Source organism: Mytilus californianus, unplaced genomic scaffold (assembly GCF_021869535.1).
Source record: "Mytilus californianus isolate M0D057914Y unplaced genomic scaffold, xbMytCali1.0.p SCAF_9, whole genome shotgun sequence".
Taxonomy (NCBI): Eukaryota; Metazoa; Mollusca; class Bivalvia; order Mytilida; family Mytilidae; genus Mytilus; species Mytilus californianus.
The window spans coordinates 99,211,968-99,223,765 of NW_026262745.1; the positions used below are offsets into that span (position 1 = coordinate 99,211,968).

The window sequence follows — 11,798 nt, forward strand, 5'->3', positions numbered from 1 at the left end:
TTACGAGTATCGTTTGTTATTCATGTTTTATCCAATCATAATAGAGTGCACTTACAATTAGTTATTACCTTGCATAAGGAGAATATATCTCCCAGGTGATACGATGTTCCAGGGCTTGTATTTCATATCATGATTTCCTAGATAGAGGTTTGCTGCTCGAAAGGTAGCTATTTATCCAAGAGTTCCAAGCTGTGAAGTTGAAATCATTCCTTCGAATGTTTTACGGACGCCATCACGAGTTGGTTATCGTTATGGAATATCCGTTTCACAGATGATAGCGGATATGTTCCTAATTTTGTAACTACAATCCCGTCATTCCCCAAAGTGACCTACAGAATTAGACTTATTACCAGGTTCGTACTAAGATGAGCAACACGACTGGTACCACAATCAGGGCAAGACTTACAATTCCGTAGCATCTGAGATCACCCCATTGTTGGTGGGGTTCGTGTTGCTCAGTCTTTAGTTTTCTTTGTTGTGTTTTGTGTACTATTGTGTGTCTGTTGGTCTGTTTCTTTTTAGCCATGGCGTTGTCAGTTTATTTTCGACTTATGAGTTTGAATGTTCCTTTGGTATCTTTAGCAGCCTCTCTTTTACACTTGTAATGAAGATAGAAAAAAAACTAATTTAAATCTTGAAGGATAACAGTTATTACCAAAACATTGTGTACAGTACATCATACTACACCAACAACCAACAACCACCTTCTCTAGATAGGAAAATAAGCTACAACAAAAATACACTATCCAGATTGTCTAATAAGTGTGTGTGTGGATTTTTCTAAATCTACATATATTTTATGAATAAAATAACACAGGATAACTAAAAATATTCTAACACATTTTACAAATGGGTAACGTCTAAATTTGATGAATATGATAAAAATACAACAAACACTACTACCGAATTAAATAGAAGTCACAATGATTAATATTCCTAACTACTTAGATATTAGTGTTCACTTCTTAGAAGTACTGGCTATTTTGGATTTCAGAACTCTATGTCTACAAATTTAAGATTTAATGAACAATACTTGTATTTACACTTTGAATACTAGTATGATCTGGTAAGAAAATGTTAACATTTTATACAGTGGTCGATTTTGAGCGCATGTGATCAAATTGCGATCACAAAACTTTTGAGATTGAGATCTACAGCGATATTACATGTTAAATGTGGACTGATATAATTTATCAGTGCAAAATAAGATAATTGCGGAGTATGTGACTGGTCATAAAGGGCCATTTTAATCTGAAATAGCTCTTAAAAGATTGAACAAATTATACAGTAGTTTTCAATTTTTCAATCTTCAAACTTGTGGACTGCGGTAAATTCAGTACTGTTCAGTCTATGTCCAGACTATTCAGAGGTAATAATGTACCTTTACAGATCAGGAAAACTGAATTTTCTAAAAGCTACTAAGCAATACTGGATTGACTGAAAGCGGATTGTCCGTACAGTACAGAATTTACCGCGTAGGATAAATCTGAAAATTCACTAAAAGACTGCATATGACTAACTTATTTATTGTGAACACCAAACCTTATGCATGTACTATAGCAGTACCCGTATCAAGTATATATATATTGTACAGTACATCATACTTCACCACTACTAAAAACATCATATCCAGATTGTCTAATGAGTGTGTGTGGATTTTTCGAAATCTACATATATCTTATGAATAAAATAAGACAGGATATCTACAAATATTCTAACACATTTTGCAAATGAATCAAGTCTACAATTGGTGAATGTGATAACAATACAACAAACACTATTACCGAATTAAATAGAAGTCACAATGATTAATATTCCAAACTATAAAAAAATGTACTTCGATATTGGTGTTCACTTGTCAAACGTTCTGGTTATTTTGAATATCTGAACAAAACTCTATGTCTAAAAATTTAAAATTTAATGAACAGTACTTGTATTTACACTTTGAATACTAGTATAATCTGGTAAGAAAATGTTAACAATTTATAGAGTGGTCCATTGTGAGCTTATGTGAACAAATTGCGATCACAAAATTTTTGAGAATGAGATACACAGCGATATTACATGTTTAGTGTGGACTGATATAACTGCTAAATACGATTATTGCGGAGTATGTGGCTGGTCATAAATGGCCATTTTAATCTGAAATAGCTCTTAAAAGATTGAACAACACATTATACAGTAATTTACAATTTTTCAATCTTCAGACTTGTGGTCTGCGGTAAATTCAGTACTGCAGTCAATTGAAGTCTGTTCAGTCTATTTGCAGACTGTTCAGAGGTAATAATGTACCTTTACAGATCAGGAACACTGAATTTTCTAAAAGCTACTGAACAATACTGGATTGCCTGCAAGCGAATTTTCCGTACAGTACAGACTTTACCGCGGAGGATAAATCTGAAAATTCACTGAAAGACTGCCCATGACGTACGTATCTATTGTAAACATCAAACCTTATGCATGTACTGTAGCAGTATCCGTATCAAATGTAAAAGCTCGACCTGACTCGTCTTTGTTTCACTTCGACAAAATTTTTCAGATTAAGGCAAACGAAATAAAAGCCTGATCTTTTTATAAGTTATGTATTGTTAAACGTTACTAGGAATGGTAACTAGGTTATTAGTTCACGACATGAATGAGCCAATGATTACCGCATGTGGCATTAACATCTTGATCACAACAAAGCAAAATCCGACAACGCCTACACCAGCTAGAAAAGTATTAACGGACTCTTCTTGTCTCCTCCGACACTTAGTATTTATAGCTGTCTCAAGGGTCTCATCGGCTGTCTGTCTGTTCAAATGTGTGCATTTCGGTCGAATTGTGCAATGGACAGTATTACATGTATCTATTTGTACATTTTTTGAAATTATATTGTTTTTCTCTCCTCTTGCTTTTTTTTCCCAAAAGCTTTTGATCTTAACAAATCGTTCGCTCTGCATTTTAACAGAATAGTTTTGAAGTCGGGACTGTTTTAATATTTCCTTTCTTATTTCTCCTGGATCCTGAAACAAAAAATACTCGAATAAACATGAAATAACAGTTTTAAAATAAAACAAAAGGCGGATATTTTTTTTTCACAATACCCTTAAACTAATGATTTCTCATATTGAAAAAGGTGACTTCCTCATCCATTTTAAATACTCTTTGATATGCAGAGGAGTTTAATTACAGTTATTGTAATCGATAATTTAGAATAAGTTACAACAATATATTAAAAAAAGGGATACATCTAGGGTCTAACCTCGATAATACCAGGTAGTATGAAATTAAGATTTGTTCCGCGAGGGTTTTCCTCCAGCCAGGCAAAAATTTCGCCAGATTTGGCACAATGTTTTTTTTAAATGTTGGCTTTCAATGCTCTTAAACTTCCTTGTTGAATTGCGCCTTTTATATTTATTTTATCAAGGTACAACTTTTGAGTTTTTCGGTAGACGAAACGCGCGCCAGGCAAACCAAATTAAAAATCTTGCATCTTTGATGATTTTTTTTAATTTTTCATACAAGTTTGGTTCAAAAATGTTCTTTGCAAGGTGAAACATTCTATCAATTTGTGAAAATCAATACAATAATACAATACAAATATTAATGCACTTGAAAAATTCCTAATTGGTAAAGCCACGTTGAGACAGGAAGCAAGTTGGTGCAAGAAGATAATTTATAAAGAAAATTGAATGGTTTATGTACTGTTTTTTGGATTTGTTCTTCTTTTCGTCGTTTTTTCTTTTTTTGCCATGATGTTGTCAATTTTTCTTTGATCTATGAGTTTTGACGGTCGCCTTGGTAAATGCCGCCTTTTTTCTATGATGTTTTCGATTCAGAGTGGAGATTGTTATAAAGTCGTACTAAGTAACACATAAACGGCTCTATAAAGATTGAACACTGAGTTATAAAGTCATTTTTAGTTTTTCAGTCATGTTCTAAGCATACAGCTATACAATATGGTATACATGAAAGATATGTTTTTAAACTGCAGTAACTGTCAAATTACTTCAATATATCATTACACTTTTGTATAATTATTGTCTCAATGAAGATATCATACATCTACCGGTTATCAAAAATCAGCCACGAATTAAACTTGAAAACATTGCCAACCTAGACGCGGTTTTGTGATATATTTTGGCACTGGTAACTTTTGAATTTTGTATTCCGGTAATTCTATTGTGTTTTGTGTTAAGGAATTCCATTGGCAAAGTTTCAGCCTAAAGTATATTCAAATGCAGTGAGCTTTTTTACTTTAAAAATATAGGTATGCATACATTTAACATGCATTCTACCTATGCATAATATATGAATAACGTTTTACGTACGTACACTGCTTGGACATATGATTTGATAAATTGTGTAATTATAAGTATTATAATGTTTGAGAGTGCACGTGTCTATGTAAAATAATTACTTTTCAATTACTTTCATAGAAGATCAGATAACAGGGAAAATATTGCAATATTGTGCCACTGAGTGTCATAACCAGTAATTCAATTGCTGTTTCTTTACGCACAATCAATTTATAAAATTATTATAAAAGCAATGGGTCAACAGTTGATTTGTTGAAATACACGATGTATCCCTTTGTTAGCCTCTAATGCTTAAAATGATATACATTTATTTTTAAATTTACCTGTACATGTTTGTTGATAATATAACACTTCATTGGTTCTGTCTCTGTATTCCTAAATTTAATGTCAGGTGCGAATTTATTGCCTTTGTAATTTTTTTATAAAGTAATAATTGTTAAGCATGTTAAGGTTGATGGAATTATCAAAGTATATTAATCTTACTTACCAGTTTATGTGTTGTGACGGTAAGTGTTCAACTTACTTCAAAATATATGTAAAATGAAATAATTGTTAATAAATTCCGTGTATAGTTCCGATTTAGTTCTTTCGGGATACAATAAATACTTTGTGTCTAGTTAGACGTATGACACAGAAGGAATTTATATCAATAAACATAACGGGTGGCTAGATTTCTTAGAATAGCAAACGAATTTTGAACAAATTAGTCATGTGATTTTTTATTTATTCGTTCACAATCCTTTGGTTTGAAAAAGGTCCTAGAAGACACTGGGATATGAAAGGTTAAATATATATATTTGATTTTCCTCTTAATTGATAATGAAAATAAAGAAAACAATTGAATTCAAACACTGCAAGTCTACCATACATATTGTTCCATTCAGTATTGTTATTACCGGAAAGATCTAAGTGCTTTAGGTTCTTGGTCTTTATATATCATATAATTATTTGTGTTATTGGGTTGATGTGCTTTAGGTTCTTGGTCTTTATATATCATATATATATTTGTGTTATTGGGTTGATGTGATTTTGATTAATACCATTACGATTTTTTTTCAAATCGAACTTAAAATTTCTTAAATTATTCTTCTAAAGCCATCACTATACAAGGACAGTAACTAAAAAGGTTTTGTTTTTATATAACACTCTCGTTCCAGGTGATCAAATTAAATGTGTATGGATGTTAAATTTGTACACTCAATAAAATATTATTCAAACATGCAGGAAACACCTGATGTGAGGACAAGCCTTTGTCATTTAACTTGAACAAAAACCTTTACAATGTATGTATAACAAAATTGTTAGTCAAAGTTGGCATAAGTTGGATTTGCCTATTATTTCTATGTCCTCTTTGGTCATATATCTATTCAACTCTTTGGGTTCTTATACATCCGTTGTTTTTAAATATATTCAGATTTGAGAATCCAGATGAAGGCAACTCAAAAAAAAGACGCAGATCTCACGGATTAGACTTATAACCGAATTGTACTTACATGAGCAACACAACAGGCGTCACATGTCGACCAGGATCTTCTTATCCTTCTGTCTTTGATACAGAAGCTGTTGGGTAATACTCACATCCGCACGGACCTATATCTAGTACCCCATCCAAAACATCATCCTCTGTAAAACTTATGCTTGGAAACCACTGAAACTGGTACAAATCCCAATTGAAACCAATACAGAAGCATCGGTGTTCGAGTGGTTTAATTAGTTTATCTACAATATCACTAACATTATTTTAATTGACTAGGGTTGTCACTTTCCCTGCTGAAGGTCGATAGTTCTCTCTTGGCACTACGGATTCCTCTAACCAATACAAATGGCCACTATGAAATTGGCAAACATGCTTAAAATGGCATTAAGGTAGCTCGGGTGTCTTTCGGCATCTTGAGTTGTATAAAGCACAAAACGATCGGTCCAGATCTTTAATGAAATGTACGCATTTTAAGAAAAGATGTGTCAGACTTTTCATCTGAATGAAATAAGTTATGTGTTTTATTATATTTTTGCGACTGTTTTTTTACAAATGCAAAACATTTTTTGTTTGATTCAATGTTTTCGGCTTTGCCATATAAGGAGAGATACCTCCGATAATGCTACTTTTATACTGGAATGGCTTAAGTATCTTTTTATATATATGTTTTGTAGCAAGAACACGAGTCCCGTCACCCTAATTTTTCCTTTTTATATTTTGAAAGCCCATTATAAGAGCTATCTTCTCTCAAGTTTTATCTTAATAATCTATGGTCTAGTTTTCTTTCTATCACACAATTATGAATAGTCTATGCGAATTCGCCATGATATAAACTACGTCTTGGCAAATTATTTGAAAAAGCTATGATATAAACTAAGTCTTGGCAAATTGTTTGAGAAAGCTATGATATAAACTACGTCTTGGCAAACTATTAAAGCAATCTATGGATTTAAATAACAAAATCAACCAATTAATAGATGTAGCTATCATGTATGACAAACCTTTCAGACCGGTTGGCGTAGGGAAAACCATAACAGAGAAACGATTTTTTTTTTTTGGAAACATTCCTCTGCCAACCAAGGTATCGATCCGAACAACTTAGTCAATATCCTTCATCATATTCAGTTCAATCGAAAATACCTCCCCACTTTAAAGATCTGTCTGTTCATAGCCAAGACTCTGTGTTGAAGGCCGTACTTTGACCTTTAATGGTTTACTTTTTACACATTGTGCCATGGGTGGATAATGTCTCATTGGCACACCATACCACATCTTCTTATGTCTATCATATATTTTATGTATATTACATATGTTGCAACTAAGATTTGCAATTGTAAAGAGGAAGTGGAAATGGAAATATCTAGTAAAACCATAACTGTCTGAATTTTGATAAGAATAAGATAACATAGCATACAAGACAGGAGAGCAACGAGAAATGAAATTTAGGTAAAAGTCAAATGAAACCTTCAGTCTGACATGTTCTCCTTACAATCATTCCCAACAATAAAGTTAACCTATTGCTTAAAGTATCTGAGATACGGACTTGACCACGTAATTTTAAATTTAATCACTGATTCATGGAATAACGTCAAGGTCAGGTGAACCCTACCTGACGGACATGTAGAGTGTGCAAAGAACCTTTATATAAAATATAGTTATCTTATTACTTATAGTGAAATAGAAGCGAAGGATACCAAAGGGATATTAAAACTCACAAGTCGAAAAAATAATAAACTGTCTTTGTGACATAGTTTTACATCTTTTTTATGAATATTGTATTTTTATTGTGTCATAGATCAAATTTATTCGTTCAGTGTATGTTTACTTGTTTTTGTTTATGTCTCTTTGATCGAGTTTAGCCATTTCAATTGATATTTTATAGTGTGTCTTTTTGTGTTGTAATGTTACGTACACTACTGTTTCAGATTAGAGTGAAGGTTGGCGCCTGTTAAAACGTTTAAACCCGCTGCAGGATATGTATGCACCTGTCATAAGTCAGGAGCCTGTTGTTCAGCGGTTGTCGTTTGTTGATGTTGCTCATAAGTGTTTCTCGTTTCTCGTTTTTTTTTATATAGATTATACCGTTGGTTTTCCTATTTGAAATGTTTTACACTAGTCATTTTGGGGCCCTTTATAGCTTGATGTTCGGTGTGAGCCAAGGCTCCGTGTTGAAGGCCGTACTTTGACCTATAATTTTTTACTTTTTACACATGTGACTTGGATGGAGAGTTGTCTCATTGGCACTCATACCACATCTTCTTATTTCTATTGATAACGCCATGTCTACAAAAATAAGAAGACAAACAGACTAACAACAGTACACAAAACAACATAGAAGACCAAAGACTGAGCAAAACGAACCCCACAAAAAAGGGGAGGTTCCCAGGTGCCCCGGAAGGGTAAGCAGATCCTGCTCCACGTGTAAATAGGATCTGCTAACATAGTAAGTGAGTATTTCACTTAACAAAAAACTAGTTCTTTTTTTCAAGCTGTAAATGAACAGGAGGTATCTGTATACAAGATATGAAGCACCCGAGTCTTCTACCTGATGAAATATAAAGCCTTAAACAAATAGTTTACGCCGTCGTCGCTGCTGCCGAATTGTAATACATATGCCTTGCATATTGCAACACAGGCGAGACAAAAACAATAGGCGTGTTCTCAAAATAATATTGATGTTAAAACATACCATGAACCATCCCTCCTTTCATTCAAATCATATAACATTCATTAATGTGTTGGAATATTTTGTAAAAAAAACAGGTTTGTTAATAACAACATTAAAGGTACCAAATTTTCTGCACCAGTTGTGGAAGTTTGAAAGTTATTGTCTCTTTCAGTGAACAGTTGAAAATGCAAAACTACTGAGTTTTACTGTGCGTATTGCTGAGTTTTACTGTGCGTATTGCTGTCTGTTTGTTTATTCCACATTGGCTAGAGGTTTAGGGGGAAATTTGATATCTCACAAAACATGTTTAACAGTTGAAGGTGTGCACATTTTAAGTAAAGTGCAAAGCTGATAAAAAACAAATAACAACACAATGTCAAATATTCTTTATTTTCTTTATATCTTAAATTATCACAGACCAGCATTAAAATTAAATATATATATAAAAAATATTCTAATTATATCACAAAAAAGAACTGAATTGAGAAATATAAATATTTTTTGGTAAAAATAATTAGAAAACATAAAAATCGTACAAAATAGCAACAACCAATTAATAAATATTAAAAACTAGTACATAACACACAGACAAAAAAATAAACAGGCTCCTAAGAACCTTAGAACAATTACATTAAAAATGTTAAAAGATACATAATTTTAGAGCATTTTCAAATAACTCAAGAGGTATAAATCATGTTTTTATCAGTACTAGGAGCTCATTAGTCATTAACAGAACTAAAAAAAAACTTTTTTTTTATTTTGGCAAAATATTCAAAGAACCCATCCCTATTAATCATTAAATCAAATGGCCTTCCACTAGGTAGTTATAATAAAATCAACAATATGTTTCCAAAGGGGCACCATACCCCTTTTCTCTTCATTGTTGAGTAAACTGTAATATTGCAATAAAATTTAAAAAGTTAAATTCACAATGAAGATTTGTACTAAGTTTCAAGTTGATGTTACAACTTTATGTTACACTACCTTTACCAAAATATTTCACTTGAGAATGAACCAGAGTTTTTGAAAAGCTGTGGTCCAAGGGTCCTGACCATCAACATTTTCCAAAGTACAAACATAAATTTGGTATTTAGCAAAAGAAAAGTAGTGAGGACCAGCAGATTTTCTTCAAGGACCACCAGGGATTTTGAGAACTCTGATGAAACTATTTCATATTATAACCATGATTACATTTCCTTGTTCAGTAAACCATGAAAACATTGGTAAATACTTTAATTTGTTATATAATAAAATATAATTTAAAAATTCACATCCTTATGAACTTGTGTACTAACTTTAAATTTGATATAACCACAACCATATTGTAAATAGCTCAAACCAAAACTAAAAGCTGGAACAGGATACACAGATCTAGAAGCAGACTAAAAATCATAATATAAAAATATGAAGATGTGGTATGATTAACAATGAGACAAATTTCCATAAGAGACCAAATTGACTTGATATTAGACACTATAGGTCACTGTACAGCCTTAACTAGCTTCAACAATGAGCAAAACCCACACTGCATAGCACGATACATAAGGCCTAAAAATAACAAATGTAAAACAATTCAAACATGAAAACTAATGGTCTAATTTATGTACAAAACAATTAACAAAAAACATAAATGATATACAGCAACAAATCACAACCACTGAATTACAGGCTCCTGACTTGGAACAGGCACATACAAAAAGTTAAAACACTTTAGAGGTGCTCAACCCTCCTAATACCTTGGACAGCAGGGCAACAGCACAACATTAGAACAAACCATATATATATATATATAGTCAGTTAAAAAGGCTTTACTCATCGGCAGGTTGGAGACAACTTGCCATATGGGGAATAGTTCCCCAAATGAGTAACTATCCCTCAAATGAGGGATACTTTTCTAGTGTTACAAAACTTTTTTTCAAAATCACATTTTGTATAAGAAATGACACATATTTATGAAAAATGCAGCAAATCCTTAAGATGAATAGCCCTAACCTGATTTACTGAAAAGATACATTTAGCCTATGAAAACTCCGAAAAATTGACAATTTTCAAGGCTTCTAACTTTGAAAGAAGTTGTTCCATTTTCTATAAATTTGTGCCATTTTAAGTGAAAAGACTCAGCTAAGAAAATTTTGTTTTTAATCAAAGTGAGTGAGTTGGGATAAATAAACACCATACGATGGGGCCAAAGGGACATTTCTATTCACAAGAAAATTAACAATAGGGAACACAAATTTTGTACAGAGTTTTCCTTGTAAATCTGAAATATCGAAATCTAGGAAAGGACTGTTATTGCTGTTGATATTTAAGTAAATTACTTTGAGTAATACTATGGTAGCTGGGGCTTAAAAAACGACGATATAAGTTGTAGATTTCAATTTGCTTGTTTATTCTTTTTCAAGATAATATCTAAAGATAAAAATTAATCATTATTGCAAGGAATAACCCCTTTAATGGAGTCATTAATGGTTTCAGTTTTATAAGCAATACTGTATATTCTAATGCAATTATTTTGTATCAATGGTTCTGATTGGATGACAGTAAGCGTAAAATTCTCTATCTCCTTGTCTGTAACTAAGGAAGCCAACATTTTGAATTCCGGAATGTATTGACATGTACTTTCTACAATGATAAACAAAAAAACTCACATTTTGCACCTAGAAATGTTCTTTTTATTAAATTTTATAATATTTTGAAGCGGCCAAGAAGCCAGAAAACGCCTGGTGTTTACGTTTAACGCCGGAAGCATACCTATGACGTCACCTAGTTCAGGGGCCATAGAAGATAACATCATTTCGCGGATTTTTCTTTAATGAAAATTTTACACTGAAATAATGATTGAAATTGAATTATGTATTTATTTTGCATTAGAATAGAGATAACTGTATTGTATTTAAAGCTTTGCGGACGTCCATCGGTAGTTTTACTGTCGCAAATACCCGTTTACCTGTCTCTGCGTTACCTCTTAATTATCATGTATTTCATCTTGTTGTTCTGCTTTGTCAGATTTCATCTATTTATTATGGTGTCAAGATAGCAGGCAATTAATGTATTTTATCCTTATTTTTATATTTAGCCATATCGGCTATGTTGGTTGACTGGCAGAAACAAAAAACAAAAACTTTAAACTAAATTTCTTAAGAATCATTCAGCACAATTTTTAAGAGTAAACTGGTCTGGAAATTTCAGAGAAAATCTTTGAAAACATACAAATGACAGGACAATAAGCGAATAATGTATATGAGGTTCTGGATGGGGTTTACAGAATACAGAATAATGGACAAACACTACTGAATAATGGGCAAAAAAATAAAGAATGGAGAAAAATGGGTTGCTGAAATATAAAGAATAG

At 32.3% G+C, this 11,798-nt stretch overlaps 1 long non-coding RNA gene across 1 annotated transcript; it reads right to left on the minus strand.

Moving 5' to 3' along the window:
* Positions 1-1,899: 1,899 nt before the first annotated feature.
* LOC127716680 (uncharacterized) lies at positions 1,900-4,923 on the minus strand. Its single transcript, XR_007989074.1, has 2 exons — positions 4,789-4,923; positions 1,900-3,005 (listed from the first exon to the last, which is right to left on the minus strand). It is a non-coding gene; the product is annotated as an uncharacterized LOC127716680 (long non-coding RNA).
* Between the last annotated feature and the right edge of the window lie 6,875 nt (positions 4,924-11,798).